The 22,621-nt window shown below is 42.2% G+C and overlaps 1 protein-coding gene across 1 annotated transcript in view; it reads right to left on the minus strand.

The window, feature by feature from the left end:
• Nxn (nucleoredoxin) overlaps nt 1-22,621 on the minus strand; it is a 146,053-nt gene that overhangs the window by 48,439 nt on the left and 74,993 nt on the right. The gene's annotated exons all lie outside the window — the stretch shown is intronic.

Genomic DNA, 22,621 nt, shown 5'->3' on the forward strand with positions numbered 1-22,621 from the left:
CCAACAAAAAGAAGAGAAGTTACCAAATGGTTTTACATATCCTGTAAATTTTGTTCAGCTCCACGCCATGCCATGGTGAGTGGAACATGAGATCTCAATTACTCCCCTACCTAACTGAGTGCCAGAGAAAAAACAAACAGGTTTCTTTTTTTCTTTTTTCTCCAAGTACTGGGGCTTGAAGTCAGGGGTTCTTTACCACTAACCTATATCCCCAACCCCAACCACCCCTCCCTCCTTCCCTCCCTCCCTTCCTTTCTCTCTCTCTCATGTATTTATTTATTTAGACAGGGTCTTCATTAATTGATTGATTGATTGACTGACAACTGGTTTAGACAGGGTCTTGCCAAATTGCTAAGGCTGGCCTTCAATTTGTAATCCTCCTGCCTCAGCCTCCTGAGTCACTGGGATTACAGGTGTGAGCCTCCATGCCCTCTTCATACAGGTTTCTGAGAGGAGTCCTACCTCTCTTGCCAGCAGTCTTCTCTGCATGAAGACAAGCATGGAAGGAAAATGATGGCCTTCTAGCTTGTTCTTGTGGGGCTCTTTGGCTTTTACAAGAGAATGACAATCCACCCTCATTCTACAGTCCAGGTATATTCAGAAAGTGTAACACTGAACTCATTGCTATCCTCTCCAGTGAGAGAAAAGCCACATTTGGGGAAGAATGCTACAAGAATATGCTCCCAGCTGTGCAGTGGTGGAGACCTGTAATTACAGCTACTCAGGAAGCTGATGCAGGAGGATTGCAAATTCAAGACCAAGTCTGGGCAACTGAGCAAGACCCTGCCTTAAAATAAGATGAAAAGGGCTGGGGTTGTAGCTCAGTGGTGGAGTGTTTGCCTAGTATTCATGAGGCTCTGGGTTCAATCCCAGTACCTAATAATAATAATAATAATAATAATAATAAATATGCTTCCAGATAATCTATAATATTTGCATACTTTAAGGTAGAACTACAAGGGATTGAACATCATACTAACCACTCCTAGAAGCAGTTTTACTAAATTTCTCTTTGGTGAAATGCCATCAGAGACCATCAATGGTTATCTTTAAAAAAAAAAATTACGAACAAATTATATTATTGAAGGCATTACTCTATGGACCATACAAATTCCTCTGAATATAGGTTTCTGGAAAAAATATCCATGCTTATTTTAAGCAGTTGGTTTCATTTTATCTTGCAGACACTAGGAATTGTGGAACAGATAGGTTCCCTTTTTCCCCACTGGCTGCTAGGAAGCTGTTACAGTTTGGTTCTGGAATGTTCCCCAAACGCTGTTCTGTGAAAGTCTTGGTCTCGGTTTTGGTGCCATAAGGGGCGCGGTGGTAGAAATTTTAAGAGGTGGAACCTAGTGCAAGGTTCCAAGTCAATGGTGGTGTGACCCTGAAAGTGTTGTGGGTCCTGTTTCTTCCTCTCTTTTGAGTCCTGGTCATGAAGTGAGGGCTCTGCCCACCACATACTCACCACCATGATGTCCACCACCACAGGCCCAAATGCAATGGGACCAACCTCCATGGATGAAAACTTCCAAAACTGTGAACCAAACTAAATCTCTTCCCTTTATAAGCTGATTATCTCAGGAGTCCCCCCACCATAAACATAAACACACACACACACACACACACACACACACACACACGCTGGTATTTGTTACAGGAACAGAAAACTGACTAACAAAAACTCATGCAAAAGTTTACTTTACCATGTAGTAGGTGTACAGGTCCCAATAATCTGGCTACTTCTATTTTTGTACTCTTATTTATTTTTCTTATTTACTTTTTCTAGTTTTTTCTTCTTCTTTTTTTTTTTGCGGTACTGGGGATTGAACTTAGGGCCTTGTGCTTGCGAGGCAAGCACTCTACCAGCTGAGCTATCTCCCCAGCCCAAGTTTCTTCTTTTTTATTGTGTCTCACCTTCAATTTATTTTATCCTGCCACACTTTATGCTCCCTTGTAAGTCAGTTTTTTTGAACATGGATTGGAATGTGTGGGCACATAACTATTTCTAAAGGAAATCTCAGTGCTATCGACCTGACATAAGGATTCCCCACCCTGCCCCCAAAATATATATAAAACTACTGTGAGCTGGCTATACCACAATCCCAGCTACTTGAAGCTGAGGCTGAGGCAGGTGGATTACAAGTGCAAGGCCAGCTTGAACAACTTAGTGAGACCCTATCTCAAAATAAAAAATGCAAAGGGCTGAGATGTAACTCAGTGGTGAACACGCCTGGGTTCAATCTCCATTACCACAAACCAATAATAACTATAAGTTACTGTGAAAGTCCTATTTTTCAAGGATATTCTTAAAAAGTTGAGCATAAAAGCAGTGGCTGTGTCAACAGTTACTGCCTTTCCAAATACTGCAAGTGCCATCAAAATATGGCATTGGACAATGCTCCTCTAAGTGGGATTATTTATCTAAACCTGTTGGAGAGCTTTTTTAGGTGGCACAAGTTCTTTACTGAATCAAATAGTGGGGATCTTATTCCTTTCTGTAATTTTCTTTGGTCCTTCCAATTACTTTAGGGGAAGAGTCTTAGACTGATGTCAACAAATGATTAGCATTTCTCTACATTTAAGCAAAGATATGAATCTCAATTTTTAAAATGAGCATATTTAAAGAACAATATTAAGTAAACAATGACACAGTTGGCATCCTTACATGACAAAATCACAAAGGTGACACTGGAATGATGGAAAAAATATCAGTGCAGTGCAGACTTCACGCTCCCCTCTCTGTTCCATACCTACCCAGGAGTAGGTAGGGCCAAATCTCTGAGTTCATTTACTCCACTCTGAGTGCCCTGACATGAATGAAATGGACATCTTGTTCTCCAAGGAAGAATTGTGAGATGATCTGGTTTACAAGCTATCCCAACTTTTAACTTAAACTTGGGAGAGGTTTTTTTTTTTTTTTTTTTTTTTTTAAAGAAAAGGTTTGAGTCTGTAGCAGCTCATCACTATGGGAGCTTGTGGAGAGGCAAAACCATCCACCTTGTGGCCAGAAAGTAAAAGAGAAAGAAAGGAAGGAACCAGGGTCCCACCATCCTCTTCAAGGACACAGGGAGAGTTTTTTGCCAAGAAAATTTACCACTCAAGACATGAACCAAGTTATTTCAGGAAATACTTTCAAATTTAGTTTCTTGTCCAGTTATAGTTTCAAGATGAAGCCTTTTCACTTTGACCTCAAAACTATATTTAATGGAACCTATTAGATGTGTCCGTCCAAGTTGACTAATAGTTGAAAGTTGTCATTTGGAAATGGGATAAAAAGTCACTCCCTAAATACACCAAAGGAGTTAAGACTAGAAATACTGGAAAGATTCCTACAGAGGTCATTTGGAGTTTAGGGGAATTTTTGGTTTGGGTTTTCTCCTAGTTTTAATTGCTTATAAGAGCTCCTAACTGTCAAGTAAAGAACAACAACAACAAATGTGAAAAGTTAACTTCCCTGAGATGTTTATTCAAAAGAAAAAAATTTGATCTCTGCAACTCTTATGCAGGAGGGGATTAAAACTAGATAATATTGTATGAAAAGGAAAGGAAAACCCAAATTACCCCAGTACAAAACAACAGCTGCACCAAAAGGCCCGCCAGAGAAGGGACTTATCTGCTTAGTCACAATCTGTTTCACGGGTCCCAGATCTGCTGGGGCCAAATCACAGTCAGTCCCACTACTGTCAGAAGTGATTAAATAGACCATCAAAACCAAACTCAGACAGCTTCCTTCTACTTGAAAGGCCTGCCCCTCTGCTCATCCCAGTCATCCTTTAATGACCCTCCCACAGGGTGCTTGGCTTTTTTCACAGATTACTAAGCAACAGACAAAACTAAACAAATTAACAGCGAGGGAAGATAAGGAATTCCACTCTGTTCCAGACACGTTTCCTCTGGTCACAGCTAACCCCAAGAACCAGAACCTTAGACCATTCCTGTGAGTGCATAAAGGATAGGGTCCAACACAGATAGGCATCGGTTGCTTTTACAATAAAGAAGGCAAAAAGATAAGAAACTAATGCAATGGTTATTTCTTTCAGTGGAAGTGTGATTGTTTTATACAGATTGACTCCAGAACTGCATAAACATTTTACTTATTAGAAGAATAGAAATAATAAAAAGTGAGCTGGAGTTCTGGTTCAGTGGCAGAACACTTGCGTAGCACGCATGAGGTAATGGGTTTGATGCTTAGCACCACATAAAAATAAATAAATAAAAAAATAGGTCTATCAACATCTTTAAAAAGTAATAATAAAAAGTATGAGGGAAAAAGCAAATCCTAAAAACAAATGGGAACAGAAATATATGAACCTAACTGTGTTACGGCAATTATTACGTACCTTCCAATAAAGAGAAGTAATTCAAGTGACTTTTGAATACAGTTCTCTGACTGTCCATCCTTACTGGGATATAGTCAAAGGACAAAAAGAGTTAAAAAGAAATCTTGAATTCTACATAGTAGGTTTATTGTTGGCCAGATATGGAGGTCATACAAGTTCTAGTCATGGGACCAGAGGAACACAACACAAAATAAGAATAGGAAGGAGCCCTGGGATGCTGGTTCTGAATTGAAAATCTCTGGATGAACTTAAGATTTTAAAAAATATTTAGATCTCTTAGTTTTTTCTACTGAAAGTGCCCAAAGCAGTGACATACTTATCAGTGAGCACACTTCATGCCCATATTTTGGTTTCTAAATACCATTTCTCCATCTCTCCATCAAAAGTAAGCTCTTTCTTAGCAAAGGAGCTGATTCCAAGATTGGGGAAAGGACCAGTTCGGCCTGTACATCTTACCCTATGCCAGAAAAGCAAGGAAATACTGAAGACTGATGGGAACAAGTTAAAAGGACTCAAGAGACATTCTGAAAAGGCTCCCCTTTACCAAATTTGGGTTATTAGAACATTAAAACATAACCAAGGTGTTTTACTAAACAACTGAATTACTAAAGCAACTGAATTTTTAAAAATGAGTCCAAAGTGATACTAAAAAGGAAGTGGGCACAGGGGCTCTTCTTTGTAAAAGAATGCCAGCTGATAAATATGGAAAGAGAGATAATTTTAAGATCAATGCCCCATAATAATCCATGTAAGTACATATTTCGGCAAGGATCATCAACATATGAATAAATGCTAAAGCCACTGGACAACAAGTTATTGGGAATAGAATGTTCCCACAGTCCAAAGTTTCATACTGCTCATTGCCTGTCCATGACAAAGGAGAAAATACCTTTTTGAAGTAGAGAAATTTCGCAGACATTACCTTAACCAAGTGCTTCAACTATATACCATCGATAATGGGACAGAACGATTATGTGCCTCTGGGTGAGGCATAATATCGCCTTTGTAGTATTCTGGACAAAAATGTTTGACCTGAATCTAATCATGATGGAACAATCTGACAAATTCAAATTCTAGAAAATTCTACAAGACAATTGACCCATGCTCTTTGTGGATCACTGTTATACTTCATGGGTATGAAAAGGATATTGTTCTTAAAGGGAATACCTTGTTCATAGGGACACATACTGAAATGTTTAGGAGTGAAATGTCATGATATGTACAAAATATTTCCAAAAAGTTTGGAGAAAAAAAAAACATGCATACATGTGTACAGATTTATGTCAGAGGTTCATACTGTATGTTCCCCAGACCAGTAGCAGTAACATCTGAGAACTTAATGTGGCAAAATGCCTACTACTAATATATTTAGGAGAGGGAATTATAATGGGTACTCATCTTGTGGATTTGAAATTTCTCCCCAAACCACCAAGCATGGTGGTGCATGCCTGTGATCCCAGAGGTTTGGGAGGCTGAGGCAGGAGGACTGCAAGTTCAAAGTCAGCCTCAGCAACTTAGAGAGTCCCTGTCTCAAAATAAAAAATAAAAATGGGGGGCACTGGGGATGTGGCTCAGTGGTTAAGCACCCCTGGGTTCAATCCCAGGAAGGAAGGAAGGAAGGAAGGAATTTCCCAAAATGAAAAGTTGAAAGAGGGAAGAGTAAATTTTAATTCATTTTCTATCTCATGGAATCAAAACCATGGTTTTTCTTCAAATTGCTGAGTTTGCAAAAGTGTAAGAGGTTGGGGATGTGACTCAGTGGTAGAGTATTAACCTTGCATGAACGAAACCCTGGGTTTGATTCCCAGTACCACCACCATAAAAAATAAATAAATGAAGTATAAGGGAGTGAGTGCTACATTAGATCAATCTGTGTTCTTCAGCTGAAGTCCAACATGACATTAACATCAACCTCAAAGGTATTAGATCAAAGGGGGTCAACTGTATGGAAGGAAATAAAACAGAGGAATAAATCGGGTCCTGCCCATAAGAACTGCTGCCTCTGGTATACAGGCTGTTTTTCCCTGATAAATATTGGTTGGAACAAGATGAGTAGGAGGATTTTGAGGAACATATCTTGTGTTTCTTTCCCTCCAGACAATTCTCTGGTCCAATGTCACAGAAGACCTTTAACCAGACTTCTACCCAGAGATCATTTCTAAGCTTAATGGTAATGGAAACTATAATTACCCCATCTCTTACTTGGAGGCCCTTCTAATTAATGGGCCTCCAAAGGAATGTGTTTGGCACAGAAGGAGTGAAGAGGAGGAGGCACAGTTTGCTAAGCAGCTATGAAATCTCCTGGAAATGTAGATGACCCAGGGATTGTTCTGTCTATTGTCCAGGAAGGGTCAGAGGCCCTGACCTCATTCAAGGCTGTTGAAAAGAAAAGCACCTAGAAATTTAAGAGCTGATTCTGGCATTTACTTCCTGCTTCTGCTCAGGAGGCCAGGCTTCTGAATCTCAGAACTAGAATCACTCCTGGATTTATAAAACCTCATGCAACAGGGTTAAACAGATCATTTTGTCCTGATTTAATGAGGAGATGAGAATACCTAGGTCCCAAGAAGTCCTGTCTTCACAAATGTCATTGATGCCCCCACATCCTGGGCTGCCTTGCAGTTGTCATGCATTTGCTTATATCCTTCTGTTTTAGGGACCAACATTTTCCAGGCAAAGGAAATATCCAGCATTTTAGGCCGGCTGTCAGAAGCTGGAGTCTTACGTTTTATATAAACCAACCCCACTGTTCCCTGCAAGGACTTTGGCAATGTCTCTCAAAGTTAACAACATACTCATCCTTTGGTCTAATAATTGCAGTTCTAGAAAATTATTGTACAGGGTTGAGGATGTAGCTCAGTGGTAGAGCATTTGCCTACCAAGTGCAAGGCCCTGCACTCAATCCCCAGTACCATAAATAAATAAATACATAGTTATTTTACAGTTATGCATGCATAACTCTGCAAGAATATTTATCATTACATTACTTGAAATAGCAAAAGACCAAGGAAGGGGTGAAACATCCGTTGCTAAGGGGACTGGGTAAGTAAATTATATTATATCTGTTCAATGAAATACAATGTCGCTATTACAAAGACTGAAGTAGGTCAATGTGTGCTGATAGGGAAAGATCAGCAAGATACAGCAATAAACTTTTTTGACATCAAGGATGTTTTTATAAAGGACAGACATTAGTCATATGCACATATGCATGTTTATAAATTCAGGGAGAAGGATATTCCAGAAGGATGTGTAAGAAACTTAAGATTGATTATATCTGAGGAACTAAACCTTGTTATTTCTTTCAGTACAACTTAGATATTTTAACCACATGCATATAGTTCTGCTTTTATAATTAAAGAAAAAAAGGGCGAGGGCCTCTTCTTTGAGAAAAGTTCTGGCAGGCTCTGAGACTGTGCGATCTCAGCCCAGGCACTATCAAGTGAAGACTGTTTCACTGAATCAGCAATTAAGCGCTGGATGTGAACTAATCTGGTTTGCTATCTCAAAATACATATTCTTAGTGAAACAAATGATTTGAGCATGGGTCAGGGCAAGGCCAACATTCAAATACTGCTTCACTGCAAACCCTCAGCTGGGGCAGCCTCAGGCTGCAGTCAGAACATTTGAGTGGAAACATTTTACAGGAAAGAAAACTGATGCCAGCTTGGTCAGCAAGTTCCCTGGGTGCTCCCGGGAATTCTTCCCAGTCCCTTCAAGTTATGCTCAGAGCAGGGCTTCAACAGCAAGCAAAGCATTCGCTCCTTTCGTTGAGGGAAAAGTCCAGGAAAACGACACAGCTAAGTGATCTAAGGGTTTTTCTCTAAGTCTAGGAGAATAACAGTTTGGTTTTCTTTTTCTTTTTCTATTTCTTTTTCTTTCTTTCTTCTTCTCTCCCTGCCCGCCTTGGTACCAGAGATTAAACTCAGGGGCACTTGACCACTGAGCCACATCCCCAGTTCTATTTTGTATTTTATTTAGAAACAGGGTCTCACTGAGTTGCTTAGCACCTCGCTTTTTGCTGAAGTTGGCTTTGAATTCGCGATCCTCCTGCCTCAGCCACCTGAACCACTGGAATTACAGGCATGCACCACTGCGCCTGGTAGCAGTTTGGTTTTATGAATAATCCAAATGTGTGATTCATAAGAGGAAGAGAGTTTAACATTTGGGAGACTGAAAAATCTAAACAAACGATTAGCAGTCAATTAACCAGCAAAGGATGTGCAGAATCTGTCAAAATGTGAGTGAATGTCTTACAGAAGTGTCTGCTTGGCCAGTAGTGACCTGATGTTCTAGGACCCTTCAGAATAGGGTACAATAGAATAGAATATAGAATTAATTGTACCCTTCAGAATAGGGTACAATAGGGATGTGCATGCTCCGGGCAAAGCCTGAGGGGCTTCCCCACTGGACCGTTGATTCAGAGTGGTCTCCTGCCTCCACACCTGAGACTGCTTACCTCTAAACTATTCCAATGAACTCACTTCTCCCTTTAACCTTTGCAGACTAAATTGACTCTACCTGAACTGCTTTTCTCCTGTTTCCCAATTCTCCTCCTCCTTCAAGATCTGATGAGAATCTCTGGGAAACCTCCTTGTCCTCATCTCCCTCAAACTCTCGCCCAGCCATCAGAGGGAGGGAGTTGCTCCTTCACCGCCCCAGATCAGGCAGAGCTATGGTGGCCCAGTGGTAGTACAGGTCCTGTGCCAGGCCCACCATCCAGTCCATGTTGGTAGGAGAAAATGAGTAGAGAAAGGAAAGTATCAGGAAGGACAAAGAAGAAAGATGCACTGGTGGCATATACCTAGAATCTCAGCAACTCGGGAAGGCTGAGGGAGGAGGATCACAAGTTTTAAGACAGCCTCGGCAATTCAGCATGATACCGTCTGAAAATAAAAAATAAAAAGTTCTGGAGCTGTAGCTTAGTAGTAGAGAGCCCCTGTGTCCAACTCTAGTACCAGGAGGGGGGGAGAGAGAGGGAGAGAAACTGTCCTTTATCTTAATCATGGCAGTCAGCAAAAGATCCAGAACCACATGGAAGCCCAACTTGCTGATACTTCACAAGGCCAGGGGTGAAAGGTCTTCCCAAGGTTGTTTCAATCATTCCAGAAGCAAGGAAGTGGCCATGGTAGATGGCAACCCATGATCTGGCTGGTATTAAGTCCGGCCTCCTCACAGGTGAACTTCTAGATTTGGAGAACTGCATCCACCAAACTGTTCCTCTGCCCTCATGTCTTTTCCCATGTCATTGTTTGTTAACTTCCCAGCACACATCTGCTTCTCTTTAAAGGGCAGGCAGTCATGAAGCACCCGTGGTTTCATCAAAGGCCAGAATGCCCTAAGGAGGCACCAGAACAGACGCTGGTGCTATTCCTGCGGCTCCTGATACTGACCCTGGAGGGACTCACCAGGCACTGGCTCATACTCTGTGAGCAGGGGGCTTCCTGGTAAATCTGTTCTGATCCCATAAGAGCTGCAGATCTCACAAGGCCACCAACAGAACATCTGCTCAAGGTATTCTGGCAAAAGTTCATGTCCCTGTCACACCCATGTATTTTATACTGAGTCTTATTTCTGTAGCATTTATACTTCATACTTTAGAAAGATGCTCTAAGTATAATTGGCAGATGTAGGTTTCAATGGAAACACTTAGGGAGCTCTACCCACTAAGGAAAGGCTCCTCTCAACCTTGTTCTGGAAATTACCTAGAGAAATGAGTGAAAAGGAAAAGACAATAGGCAGATTTTTTTTTTGGTGAGGGGGTACTGGGGACTGAACTTAAAGGGTGCTTAACCATTAAGCCACATCCCAAGCCCTTTTTATTTTTTTTACTTAGAGACAGGATCTTGCTAAATTGCTTAAGACCTCACTAAATTGCTGAGGTTGGCTTTGAATTTTGAATCTTCCTGCTTCAATCTCCTGAGCTACTGGGATCACAGGCGTGTGCCACCAAGACCTGCTAAATAGGTACAATCTTGACATTGTTTTTAAATTTCTTCTATTCTCTTATAGTCCATGGACAGCTGATGAGCATCCAATTCTCTAAGTGTCTCTAGGGACCAATTTTTCACCTTTACTTTTATCTCAGCCTAACTGCCAATCCATTGGCCCAGTGTCAAAGGTGGCATGTGGGAGGCCTCTGGGAAGAGGCTTCAGGAAGGCAGGAGGGTGCTGGGCGCTGGTGCTTGCTTTAAGCCAGTGATTCTCAACTGGAGTGATTTAGCTACCTAGGAGACTTTTGGCAACATCAGGGGACATTTTTGGTTGTCACAACTGGGAATAGGGTGTTATTGGCACAGGGATGCTGTTAAACACTCTACACAACATGAGATAGTCCTCCACAACAAAAAAAATTATCTGGCTCAAAAATCTACAGTGTGAGGTTGAGAAATCCCACTGTAAGTTTGCTGGAATTCTTTCTGTTTCCATTCAGTCCCCAGTCACTTCCTAATTCCAATTTTCCAGCACAGAAATAGAGTAATAGATTAGCAAAAACAAAGGGAAAGTGAACTCAGAAGGAGCTGGTTCTTATGGATGAGCAAAGGGGAAAGCACCTTGAACTTACTGTTCGATTTGGGGAATTTGTGGGCAGTTTTAATAGTCTCATTTGTATTATCTGGTAGGAACATCATGCGGTGGGAAGGGCCAGACTGAAGGAAGAACCCTATCCCCATGTTCTTCTGAGCAAGTGGCTTGGAGTCACCCATGCTTGAGAGCATGGGTGATCTTTACAGCATGGTGATTTTAAGCATGGTGATCTTCATAGCTCTAGTTATGGAGTTGTGCTTTTAACCAAGAGTGGTATATACTTATCAGACATCTGCAGCGCCAGTGTGAGAGACTAGTTAGTATCATGAGATAAACAAGTGATCTATTATTAATATCACTTGAAGGGAAGTTTGTAAATCTTTTTGTTTTCAAATTTATAAATCGAAGCACAGATATTTGCTTTGCATAAGCTTCCTTGATTGAAAAAAGTTGACAGTACACCAGCTGATTGGGAATTACATGTTTTGTACATTCCTGACCTAACTGTACCTCGTTGCTGATGTACACTTGTTACCCCCCTAAGCTTGTAAAATGCTTTTACAAATAACGTGTCATAAAGCATCTGTGGTGCTATTTGCTTTATTTCCTGGGAGACTTCAGGGTGCCGGCATGGGGGAGGAATGTCAAAATTTGGACATGCCTATAGAAGTATATTACACGTGGAATTTCATATACCATGTGTAATGTGGCAAAAAATAAAGTTTAAGTTGAGGGCTGTGGTTCTAATAGAGAACAAAGAAAGCCTGAAGTAATACCAGCTGTAAGTGAAAGGATCAGGGATGGCAAAGAGTTCCACTACTGAGTTCTGGCCTTTCAGTCAAGCTGCCAACACTCACAAGGCCAAGATACTGAACCATACAACCACATCACAGAGAGTGTGTGAGTGTGTGAGTGTGTGTGTGTGTGTGTGTTGGGGAGGGAGTTAGTGTCAGATTCCACAGGTTAAGGACTCAATCCCCAAGACTGACCCCTCACACTAGATGTCAATTGCAAGCCCCAAGTTGTTTTACCTGTGCTTTGAATTGGACTGTGTTTTACCAGTTACAAATTGGGATGCCATAAACCCTTCTCCTTGGGTTCAGTTAATCTGCTTCAGTGGCTCACAGAACTAAGGTGGAGAGGAAGAGGAAGAAGTGGAGGAGGAGGAGGAAGAGAAGAAGGCAGCACTATGAAAATGCCAAAGCAACAAGAGGAAATTAAGCACTGGAGGACGCACACTGGGTTAGCTGGAGGGATGCAGGGCTGTGGATTAGAAATGCAGGTGCCCAGATAAACAGACTCCCAGGGTGAAGGCTAAGAAGGAGCTTTGAAATTCTGAATGGAGTGGGACCTAACAAAAATGGCACTCAAGGAAGGCAATACAGGTTGTAATAATATTCAGAACTCTTCATTTGTTTTTGTTGGCCACGCTGGGGATCAAACCCAGAGAGGGCCTCATGCATGCCAGACAAGTGCTCTACCCTGTGTTACACCCCCTCATCAAGTTCTTGATCACATCTTATTTTGGCCTTCTATTACATGCGGTGTGTCCTCTTCTCTAAATGCGTTTTGGTTGTGTATGTCTCTCCATCAACAGAGAAAGCATCTTGATGGTAGGAAATAAGAGCTATGTCCTCTGAAATCATCTCTTAAGCTCAGGAATCATTCTCACTGGCTTGGGAAATCCAACAGCACTTTCTATTGTATTACTCTTTGATTATTCCTTTGTACAATTTATATGGGATAATAATTCTAGCCTTCAGCACATTTTATGTCATCAAAAACAGTTCTTAATGGAGTAAACAAACATGTGACAATTAGATATGTGAATGGTGACTATTTTTTAAATAGCCAAATTTGTCAACCATTTCTGAGTTCCTTCTACATGTGAAGTTCTGTGCTATAAAATCTGGGGATATAAAGACAATTGATACATAGGCCTTGCCCTTAAGGAGGACCTAAGCACATAAGGAAAATTCATGCACATAAACTATTAGGAGGGGTTGGGGTTGTGGCTCAGTGTTAGAGTGTTTGCCTAGCATGAGGCTCTGGGTTCGATCCTCAGCACCACTTAAAAATTTTAAAAATAAATGTATTGTGTACATTTATAACTAAAAAAAAATTTTAAAAACCTGTTAGGATACAGGATAATACACGCACAGTAACACTAGCATTTGTAGGAAACCAGCTAATACATGTAAATTGCTTAGAACAATATCCAAGGCTCACACTTTGTTCCACATAAACATTAGCTATTTCTACTATTTAATCCTGTTGCGAGTCAGAACAAGTGTAGAGGAAAGAAACAGTGACACCTGAGCTGCTTTTGGAAGCATGAACTGGATTTGATGAGAACTAGATTTGATCAGACAGGATAGGAGGGAGATGGGGAAAGCACCCAAGACACATCGAGAGGCAACTAGAGCCTAGTACATTTGCCGAACTGCAAACTTCTCAAGGACTAAAGAATAGAAAGTCTTGGAGGCTGTTAGGGAGATCAGGAGCACTACAGGAGATGGTGAGGGAACCAGAACAACTCTAACTCATGACATCATTGATGGACTATTAGAAACGAAGTCAGACCTAGAACACCTGGGCTGAACTCTGGGGGCACCATCTGGAGGTAGAGACAGATAAAGAATTAACAATAATACAGGAGACAGGGAGGATAACAGATATGGACAGTCAAGTGATGACTGTACTGTGAAGGGAAAGTAACATCTAAAGGGTCAAGGGACATAACTTATATTTTAGCGCGCCCCATCAGAGAAGGAAGGGCATCCCTGGTAGAGGAACCATCACACACAAAGGCTCAGAGGTGAGATGGTGGTGGTGTGTTTGGAGACCTCTGGAGCAGAGCAATGTGGCTGAGTGAAAAGGTGAGAGTGCAAGAGAACATGCTAGAAGGCCAGATGGGGCTCAGTGATGGAGGGTCTTGAAGTTCACGCCAAAGAGTTTGGATTTAATCATCAACAATGAAGGTTTGTTATGTAGGGCAGCATCACAAACTAGTACTGTAGAAAGAGCACCAGGGAGTTCAATAGAGGAGGTGTGACTGGAATTTGGTGGATTCATCTAATTAGATTCAGGGGGCAGGTGGGGGAGAATGAGTGGAGAAATAATGCAGCTTGTAGTATGGGTAAACGCACCTGTGTGACACTAATCAGAATTAACCAGAACCTAAAAAAAAAAAAAAAAAAGTAGAATAGTTAAAAGCTCAAATATTTCTGAAATGTATGACTAAATAAGTGAATGGATAACAGGGAAAGAAAAGGAAAGAACAAAGTGGTTAAAAAAAATAGTGGGTGATGGATAAAATTAATTTGGTTTTGGACCAGGGAACTTGAGGTCTCTCTGGCAAGCAGGTTACGGACATGGTTGGGACTGATGAGTAGGGATGTCCAGCATGAAAACCTCACCTGAATGTGTCATTATTTGTTGGACTTCACCTTTCCACATCTTGGAAAAGCTAGTGGAGAGGATGGGCTCTTTCTGGCCTCCAGCAGGGGGCAGCAAAAAGAATGATTCAGAAGAAAACTGGCTAAGTAAATGGGGTTCAAGCCAAAAGCTCTAGAAACTTCTCTCACAGGTATGGAATCCAACCACAATGCCCACTGTGGTGAAGCACTGTATTGGTTCAAGAAGAAAGTGACAAACAAAAGGACATTGAGACCAAATCATCCTGCAAAAACAATCTCTGAGTTATGTTTTATTTGGTTAAGATTCCAAGCAAATCTTCTAAAGTACCAAGTTCAAAGGTGAGGTTTCATTGGAAGAATTACCAAAAAAAAAAAAAAGTGAGATTATAGTGATGTTTAAAAGAAATTATTCTTCTAATGGGGAAAAAAGTTCTTATCTTCTTCTAGGGCAATAAGGTCCCTGAAAACAACACACCCTTGAGCAAATCATTCTTTTTGGGGGTAGGAGGGGGAGAAGTCTCCTTATTTCCTCAAATATAAAGTAAAAGAATTTAATTAAACAACTTTGAACTCAGTACCAGAGCTGAGGTTTATGATAAGGCTATGATTAGGGACACATAAAAGGATAAAATGCCTAATAAGTACTTCTTTGTTGCCTGTTTGAGCCTTTCTTAGTAAACTAATGAGTTACACTTTTCCTGGAGAGAAAATCTTGGAAATCACCCATTTCCCCAACAGGACAGCATTTCCTGTAATTCACATGTGGTAGAGTTAAAAAAGATTGTTCAAACCTAGCTGAGCTAGACTAGGGAGAAAACTGAAAATAAGTATTTATTTTTTTGATTAAAGCCAAACAACCAGGCTCAAAATAGAGAGGCCACAGAAAACCCACAGAATCTCCCAAGTGGCCTTGAGCTGGCACACCCAAAGATGCTGCTCAGAAGGAAAAGAAGCAGAGAGAGAGAGAGAGAGAGAGAGAGACAGAGAGAGACAGAGAGAGAGAGGAGAAAAGGTGCAGTCAGCTCTGTTAAGGAGAATGATCTGGGGATCTGCCTCAAAAATTCTTTTTTTTTTTTTGGGTGCTGGGGATCGAACTCAGGGCCTTGTGCTTACAAGGCAAGCACTCTACCGACTAAGCTATCTCCCCAGCCCCTCAAAAATTCTTTATACATGTTTAGGAGCAGAGCATCCTTTCAGTCCCAAGAATAGGCTGACCATGAAGGATAGTACCGCCACCTAAAACCAGGTGGGGCACTGGGTCTGATAATAGGATTATTATCGGAAATGAGGTCCTTCTTCTCAAATCCCACAGTGTGAGCTGAAGTGCCAAGAGGTTAGTCAGACCAGATTTTGGTGGTTAAAATCCACATGAAGCTCCCCCTGCCTTTCTGCTCCATCGATGTCCAGGGGGGGGTTCAGCCCTGGCCTTTGCTCCAGGAGTGCATGCTATAAGCAATCAGATAGCACTATATACTGGGGTCAGGAGCTAGGACAAAGAGCAACCAGTGAGGATCTGAATTATTGACTGCTTTATCTTTAGATGGTTGTGAGAAGTCTTCCTGGAAAAAATATGATCAAAAGTTGGTCTGATAAGTAAACCAGAAAGGAGCATGAGGGAACTTTGCAGGGAGACAGAAATTCTATATCTGGTTTTGACTATTTCCATAGGTGTACCAGTTGTCCAAACACACTGAACTGGGCACTAAAAACTGGGGATTTGGGGCTGAGGATGTAGCTCAGTGGTAGTTGGTCTATCATACACTAGGCCCTGGGTTTGACCCCCAGCATTGCGAAAGGGAAAAAAATTTTAAAAAAGAACAGTGCATTTTATCCTATTATATTACATCTCAGAAAATGTACAAAGAGAAAAGAAAATCATTTGTTCCTCCATCTAGAGGTAATTGAGAATTCCAGAGTGAGAGGGTGCCTGCCTGCTGGGTGTGTCTACCTTCCCACAAGGGACTGCCTCCCCACTCCCTGTCTTTCTCTGCTATTTCTCCCTGTCTCAGTGAATGGCACCAACTATCCTCCACCCAGCTTCCCAAGTCAGAAACTGGGATTCCTGGGGCTGGGGAGATAGCTCAGTCGGTAGAGTGCTTGTGTTGCAACGCAAGCACAAGTCCCTGTGTTCGATCCCCAGCACCGCAAAAAAAAAAAAAAAAAAGAAACTGGGATTCCTTCCACATACTTTCCTTTTCTTCACTCCTCAGTCACTTCCTGGACAGTTCCAGAATCCACTCCTCTTATCTCCACCCCAAATGCGACAACCATAGTCTGGATCCAGGTTGCTATACCTGGCTCTCAACTATTTCCAGTCTGACTCCCCTCCAATCTGTCCTTAAGCAAAAACCAAAGACTTGGCCTTACCATCCTCCTGCTGCTCTAGATCACCCTGTGGATAAAGACCAAATTCAGCAAGAGGAGTCTGATCGCTCTGTACATCAAGCAAGTCTGTTGCAGCTGCCTAGTGTTCCCTCTCCTACCTTCCCCCGTACCATTCCCTCCCATGGCCACCTGCACACCTGTGCGCCTGGTAAGCCTTCTTTATGACTTTGATCAAGCATCACCATTCTTTAAAGTCTCTCCTCTAGGTGCCTCTCCTTTGCCCTCTGCCTTTCCCCCTCCTTTTACACTAACACAGCTTAAATGTTTACAAGATGGCTTACTACGACAGGGCCAGCCTCCAGGTGCAAGCATTTGACCTGTGTCAGCTCATTTAATAGCAATTATCACTCTGCATAGTAATGACTGGGTTTCTGTTTTGTCTCCCAGGTAAATCCATAAGTAGGGACTATTTTGTTCAACCTTTCCCTTAATTATTCAGGCACTGGGAAAATACATATACTAATTTAACAAAATTTTTTTTGAATGAGTGAATGTCACACAGCTCAAGGCACAAAATGGGATGTATTTCATTATACTTCAACAAGCAAAGTGAACCACCTAGAACAGGCTAGGTGCTGAGGTTTTAATATGGCAGGCTTTGGCAAAACCCAGCTGTAAACTGGGTGGAGTGGCACTCGCCTGTAATCCCAGCGGCTCTGGAGGCCGAGGCAGGAGGATCTCAAGTTCAAAAGCCAGCCTCAGCAATTTAATCAGACCCTAAGTAACTCAGCAGGACCCTGTCTCTAAACAAAATATAAAAAAAGGGCTGGGAATGTGGCTCAGTGGCTAAGAACCCCAGGATCAATCTCACGTACCCGGAAAAAAAAAAAAAAAAAAAAAAAAAAAAAAAAAAAAAACAGCTGTATCCAAATTATTTTCTGGGATGAGTCACTCAGATATCTCATCTGCCTAAATCTCTTCTTCACACACTTCTTACGAGTACCTCTTAAGAGGAGCCTGCCTACACCTTGCATTGTCCTGGCCTCTCACGCATTATCTCATTTAGTTTCCCTAACAGCCCTTTAGGGGGGCATCCTCAATGCCCAATTTGACACATGAGAAAACAGGTTCAGAGATGCTAAGTAATTTTACTGAAAGAACCAGAGTCGTGAATGGTACAGAACAGAAGGCTGCTTTCACACTGAAAACCTGTGTTCTCCCATCTTAGCACACTGCTTCCCAAGACAAAATGGAACACCTTCTTACTGCTTCCAGTGTTTTCTGAGCCACTGTTATGTCTACTTCATATAGAATGGGAAAGTGCTATGGTTTGAATGTGTCCCTCAAATTTCATGTGTTGAAATCTTAATCCCCGAATTCATATGTTAATGGCGTTTAGAAGTGGAGCCTTTAAAAGATAGTTGGGATTAGATAAAGTCATCAGGGTGAGGCCCCTTTGACAGGACTTGTGGCTTTCTCAGAAGATGAAGAGAAATCTGGGCTGACCCACTTATATTGTCTTGCCATGTGGGATGTCCCTTACCAGATGCTAAGCACATGCTGATGCCATACTCTTGGACTTCATGGCCTCCAGGACCCCCAGCCAAATAAACTTCGTGTTTATAAATTACTTGGTCTGCGTAATTTGCTATGATGACAGAAAATGGACTAAGACAGAAATCAAGACTCATGAGACTCCAGCCTTTCTGAGGACTCTCAGAGTGAGGACAGGAGGCAGAGGTGGGGTCCACACAGCCAGATAGCTGGCAAAGGATAGAGCTGCTAATGATGGAACAGCAGACCCCTCCCTCTGCCCCAACATTTGACCCCACAAGCTACACTTCTACCTGCCCAAACTCATCCTATGACAAAGAGTTAAAATGAACAGGGAAGAACTGTGTTCAGAATTTCTAGAGAATTAGAGAAAAAAAAATCCCCATATTTATAGTCTTACTTTTTTTTTTTTTTTTTTAACTGGGAATTGAACCCAGGGTAGCTTAACCATTGAGCCACATCCCATCCCCTCTTATTTTTTATTTTGAGACAGGGTCTCTCTAAGTTGCTTAGGGTCTGGCTAAATTGCTGAGGCTCGCTTTAAATTTGTAGATCCTCACGCCTCCACCTCTAGAGTAGTTGGGATTAGAAGCATGCGTCACCACACCCAGCTGATGTGTTTATAGACTTTCCTGGCTCTAAATTGAAAAAAAGCAGAAATTCTGAAAACCAAACCCTTAGCAGGTCAAGAAAACAGGACTGACAAGAGAATGTGCTACGTGAGGACTGCCCTAAGGGATAGGCAAGTATTGGAGGAAATTCTGAGCAGAGAAATTTCAAGGCGCCAGGATCTAGAAGACACTTGCAGGAAGCTGTCAGCTCAAGGTGAGACTCACTGTCAACCCCTGAGGATGTGGGGAGGTGATCTGCTTGCAGCCTTCTAAGAGGTAAGGTGAAGGGGAGGGCTGGATGATGGAACTAAAGTCACAAGGAAAACAGAGTCTACAGAACTCATGAGAATGTGAGGCCATGGGTGCCACGGAATAGAAGGCAACAGACACCTAAGGGCAAGGCCAAGGAGTACTAGGAGAAACTGGTGGTCACAACTTTCCTTAGCAGAGTGAAAGATCTGTAACTGCCAGAGCCTGCCTCTTCCTCCTCTGTTGTGTTAGACCCACCAACCCACAGAATTGAAAACTTCCCTTATTTATTTATTTAGACATGGTCTTGCTAAATTACCCAGACTGGCTTTGAACTTGCAATCCTCCTGCCTCAGCCTCCTGAGTATCTGGGATTATAGGCATGCACCACCACGCCTAGTAAACAAACACACACACTTCCATTTTTAAGTAGAAAGGAGCAAAACTCCCACCACAGAATTGTTTTCTATCTTTCCTTCCCATTCCTTCTTTCTCACACCAACGCAGCCAAGAACTGTGCCAATTAGGCTTGAGAGGTAAAGACTGGAGTAAAAAGATAAAGGAGACTGACTTGCTGGCACTCAATCTTGGCTTCTGAGATGGAGAAGTACCCCAGAGCGCTGCCCAGGCCTCTCTCTTCTCCCCCTGAGCACCCCAGGCAGAAGTTGTTCCTCACTGGCTGTTGTATAAGTAGTCTTTGTTCTTGGAGTTTAACCAGCACAGGCCTCAAATTTCCGCAGCTCTAAACTCCTCCTACTCCACCTTCATGACCTCAGGCTAAAGAAAGAAAAGAGCTGGCCATAAACTCCCTAGCTAAGGAGCTCACACCTCCTCTTAAGACAGATGGCTCTTAGGGAGACCCTCTGCTATGCTCGCCATCAAACCAGGCCCAACACAGGGATGGGGAGGCAGAAAGGCCCAGAAATAACCGGACAGGAAAGCTCACTTGGGAAAGACTTACAAAGAATCTAGCCCACAAAGGTCAAAGTACAGAAATGGGGACAGCAAAGTCACAAGACCATGGCCTTGTCTGCGGAATGACCATCTCTAATGGGGTTGGGATAATAGGTCACTGCAGTGAGTGCTCAATTTATTTCAAACAAATAAAATATGAATTAACTAAAACTTAGAATCAATCTAAAATTGAGGTCAGTATCATTCTTTTAAAAAAAATTAGCGTGCTGTGGATGATAGCGGCAGGGCATGATCAGCGAAATACAGAGAATGCTGGATTTCACACAAACAAGTTGTGGAAGTGTGTCTGGCATGGTCCAGGATACAGACAGTGTTTCTGGGGGGTCGGAGATGAGTTGGTCACTGGAGAGGGCAGTGGAGCAGGGAACAGGTCCTTATTCTCTCATCCACCTGCCTTTTTAAAAAATAACTTGGTTCAGAATTTGGTTTTCTAGCTACTTAATTTACAGGGAAATGTGGTATCCTGAGTGAGGGATACAAACATTCAGATACTAGAAAAGGAATGGACCACCCTTGTGAATTAATAAACTAACTGGAGCTGATGTCTGACCCAAGTTTCTCAGCACTTCTGGATGACCCCGTAAAAAGAGTTACTAGAATATGAACAGTTTTAAAGCATCTATATTCCAATTACTAATCAAGACCCTAGAGAATCAGAGAAAGTTTGGGACTTTTTCCCAGACATTTAGCTGAGGACACAGAAGAATTATTGAGGTGTATATGAAAGATGAGTCTGGCTGAGGATATTCTCTGGTGAGAGCCCTGTCAGGGATAAGAGGGACATTTATGAGTAAGCAGCTCTGTGTCAGGTCTCCTGGGTAGGATGAAAAGGAATAAGGGAGAGAGTTCTAGGAAGAGGGTTTTATTTAGGATGACAGGTCCCATAATGATCATGACTACCCCCACCCTCCGTGTTACAGGTGAAACCCAGGGCCTCATTCATGCTAGGCAAGAGCACCACCACTAAGCTACACCCCTGGCCCTGAGTATCTTTAATTAGAGCAAGAAATAGCCTCTAAAAAGGGTTAAGAACCTGCTAGTTCGTTCTCCTAATTCCAGCCTCCCATTTCTCCTATCCATTACTTAGTCAGGAACCATCATCTCTAGAAGTCAATGGCTGTTTCCTTCTCTTTTTGCCCATGTCTGATGCGAAGAAAAGGCTCCATACTGGCCTGGGAACTATAACGCTTGCTTTTGATGCTCTTAGACAATTCTAAACAAAGGTCCACATATAGCTCAAAACCCTGGCAAAGAACAGCATAAAAGGCAGAAAGAGGCTGGACAAGGTGGAGCTCACCAGAAGTCAAGGGCTCTACAGTTAGGACCCATCCCATCTGAGCATGGTGCCAGATTTCTCAACCAAAGCAGCTTCCAGGTCCCCAGTGTCAGGCAGACTGATCTCAGTCAGTAAAACTATGCAAGGCTATGTGCTCTTACAGAATCTCTCCAACATTATTCTTGGCTCTGTTAACATTGCTTTGGCTTTAAAAAGTCAATAAATAAAGCAAGCAGAAGGTCCCCTAACATCCAGGCTGGACTAAAGGGTTTGGCCTTTACCAAGCCAAAGAGAATATTTAGTCCAAGGAGATACAGTCTGCTGGATACCTGACACTTTCACATGATTTTTTTCCTTGGGAGGCCAGCAGTGCCCAGGGAGGCTTTGCTACATGAGAATCAATGTTGCTAAGCTACCAGAAGACACTTTGTTGAAGGAATAGCCAGAGACTCCAGGGGAAACACACACACACACACACACACACACACACACACACACAAAAGGGAAGAAGGGCAGGAAATAAAACCCCAACTGAAACCAGGTGTGGGTGCACACCTATATTCCCAAAGACTCTGGAGACCGAGGCAAGAGGATCACAACTGAAGGCCAGTCAAGGTAACTTGGTGAGACCTTGTCTCAACATTTTTAAAAGGAGGTGGGATATAGCTCAATGGTAAGGCACCCCTAGATTCAATCACCAGTAAAGCCCCCAGTCCCAAAAAGACCCTTAAGGCTCTGAAGGGTAACTTGTGGTTCCTAAAAGTCTCAGTTCTAGAAGGTATGAGAACCTTTTCCAATAATCCTGAATCGGTGTGATATAGAGAAGGTATAGAAACAACAGCTCTTGGGCTGATGGTGTAGTTCAGTGATAAAGCATTTGCCCAGCATGCACAAGGCCCTGGGTTCAATCCCCAGCACTGGGGGAAAAAAAAAGAAAGAAGTAAATTCTCATATTACTCTCCTGAATGCTTTAAATTGTAATGTAAACCCAAAAGAGGAATGTCTTCATTTTATTCTATTATTTATTCTAACATTTTTGCCTGGCAATCAGGGTGCAACAACCAAATTTTATTTAGTAGGAGATCAATAAAGACATGCTAGTTGAGTAACCAGTGCTCTCCCAGAGAAGAGGCCACAGTCATGAAGGGTTGGCAGAGGTGCTGGGGTAGGGGTGGGGGGCGCCCAGAGAGGATGTGTCCAGCATTAACAGGGCAGTGTCTGAATTAATGAGTGTGATCCAGGAAGTGGCCATTCATATGCTTTTGTCACCAAAGTCAACAAGGATACCTTCTTCTGCACCACCTATGTGGAGATTTTCCAAATCCTGGGCATTTTCAGTCCTTT

Source organism: Sciurus carolinensis, chromosome 3, assembly GCF_902686445.1.
Source record: "Sciurus carolinensis chromosome 3, mSciCar1.2, whole genome shotgun sequence".
Lineage (NCBI taxonomy): Eukaryota > Metazoa > Chordata > Mammalia > Rodentia > Sciuridae > Sciurus > Sciurus carolinensis.